Source organism: Montipora foliosa, chromosome 10 (genome assembly GCF_036669935.1).
Source record: "Montipora foliosa isolate CH-2021 chromosome 10, ASM3666993v2, whole genome shotgun sequence".
Lineage (NCBI taxonomy): Eukaryota > Metazoa > Cnidaria > Anthozoa > Scleractinia > Acroporidae > Montipora > Montipora foliosa.
Window position 1 is genome coordinate 23,995,797 of NC_090878.1, and position 2,500 is coordinate 23,998,296.

At 40.7% G+C, this 2,500-nt stretch overlaps 1 protein-coding gene across 1 annotated transcript in view; it reads right to left on the reverse strand.

Annotated features, from left to right (window-relative positions):
• Positions 1-2,500, reverse strand: part of LOC137972982 (NADH dehydrogenase [ubiquinone] 1 alpha subcomplex subunit 7-like) — a 5,423-nt gene that overhangs the window by 1,275 nt on the left and 1,648 nt on the right. The window lies entirely within an intron of this gene.

Consider the following 2,500-nt stretch of genomic DNA (forward strand, 5'->3'; position numbering starts at 1 on the left):
AATACAAAACTGGCTTATCGAGTGTCACAAAACAAATACCAAAGTAATTACTTCAACTAATCACAGCAGGTTCAAACAGCGCAATGAACCAATCCAAATTTGCAGCAATTCCATGTAACTTGCTCAAAGCATGGGAAAAATTGCGCATGCAAGTTGCGATTGGTTTCGGTTTTCCATCTCATTGCTTGATAAACTTGAAACAAATCACCAAGCGTAGCAATTTTGGAATCACATAATTAATTTCCAAAATCATTTGAAAACTGCTACTCAGTGATGATACAATAACACTACAACCAAAACTTCTATTTGCTATCCAACTTTTTGCACTTGTGAATTGTAAACAACCGAGAATGTGTGACAAGTGCAGGGCAAACATCAGCACCTGAACTACATGTAGAAAAACCAGTAGAAGTACTCAACAATACTAAAACCAAAAATTCTAATAAGCTATTTACAAATTTATCCAACTTTTTCGCATTTGTGAATTGTAAACAAGTCAGAACGTGTGACAAATGCTGGGCAAACAGCAGCACCTAAATTAATCAAACAATGACTAGAAATACTCAGCAATACTACAACCAAGTACTAAATGCAAGTGCATGTTGTCCTAAGTAGCATGCGTATGTAGCGTGTGTATGTAGTACTTGGCTTGGGCTGAGCCGATTTGTCCTCAAACTTCCACGGCCTGCTCCCATCTGGCCTTGTACACTGTAGCTCAGTCGGTAGAGAAATGGTGATCTAATCCGGAGGTTGTGGGTTCGATTCCCACCCGGGTCAGAGATTTTTCTCTGTCCTTGGGCGTTGCATAAGTTCCTGATGCTGTGGATCAGCGAAGCTTCATCCATCACATGCACACAGTAGCAATGGCCTCACTAAGTTGAGTTCTTTCCATATATGCATACACACGCTACTTAGGACAACACGCACTTGCACTTAATACTTGGCTTGGGCCAAGCCAATTTGTCCTCAAACTTCCACGGCCTGCTCTTGTCTGGCCTTGTAGCTCAGTCAGTAGAGCAACGGTGATCTAATCAGGAGGTTGTGGGTTCGATTCCCACCTGGGTCAGAGATTTTTCTCTGTCCTTGGGTGTTGCATAAGAAGTTCCTGATGCTGTGGATCAGCGAAGGTTCTTCATCTATCACATTCACACAGTAGCGATGGCCTCACTTGAGTTCTTTCCATATATGTGACCCTCTTTGGGAAAACCAGGCTTAATGAAAATTGCGTTGAGCCGTTTTTCAGCACAACGCATTTGGAAACGTTGAAATGCATTCAAAGACATTCTCAATGCATTCTGAAACGTTGGCAATGTTCCCCAACGGAAATAGAAAACGTTCCATACCATTGAAAAATCATTTCAAAACATTCAGAAAACGTTTACAAACGTTGATAAGCATCATTATTTTTTTCGCTGCATTAGGATAAATCCAGTGTCAATGATGACTGATTGTCACGAGTAGAATTCGGCCGTGGCCTTCTACAACTAAGTAGAATTACATGTAGTAGAGAGCTTTTTAAAAAATTAAAAATACCGAGAAAAATGAAGGGTTTGTGTTCGACGTTCACCTCTGCGTACCAATAGAAAGACAAGGGTGGTAAGCTCGATTTCGGATCGCTCCAGCACCAAGCCGATTTTCACTGACAAATTCCCATCGTACAGGTTTCAAATCACGCACCAATCAAGCTGAAACTCACAAACAAATTCCCATTGCACAGGTTTCAAATCACGCACCAAGCAAGCTGAAACCCAGAGGTTTCCTTTCATGCCATTATATCTGAAATCCGTCCAAAACTCAAAAAGCGCTGGACCTCAAATAAAATTTTAAAAATCCAGGATTCGGAACTCCAAGGAAGCGTAGTTGGATTTTGGTGTGACGGCTTGCAGCCATCACGACGTTTGCTCCTCTGTGATTGGCTAATAAGAAATCATCATCCAATCAGAGAGGAGCACATGGCGTGACGGCTACAAGCATGTATCTAAGGCAATCCTTGGAGCTCCCAATGCTGGAGTTTCCGATATTATTAGAGGTCGAGCGCTTCGAGTTTTGGACGGATTTCAAGCTGAAATAACTACGCTAATAGGTAGAATGGACAATAAAGACTCCAAAAACGAAGACCAAAGATCGAAGACCCATCCTGCGTGAACGCCAAATAAATGTGATTGAATGATGCTGAACTTACCAAATTTCAACTGAAAAATATTTGTTTAACTTAACCACTCGCCTGGAGTTTCTCGCGAGCTTTTTTGCCCCCTCGGCATCTTCACTGATGATACAGAACTCTTTTATCATATTTATAGCAAAGAGCTCTCTTATGAACGCACCGCTTTGAATGTACCGTTACTTCGGCTTTGAAAACAACTTGAAATGCTACATTTCTTTGGATGAAAATCATAATTTGTTGTATTTTACTTTGCAACTACAGTAGCTAATGAAGTAATGGATGCACTGAATTAATGCTGTTATTGTCATCTTTGATAAAATAAATCTACCTAAAATC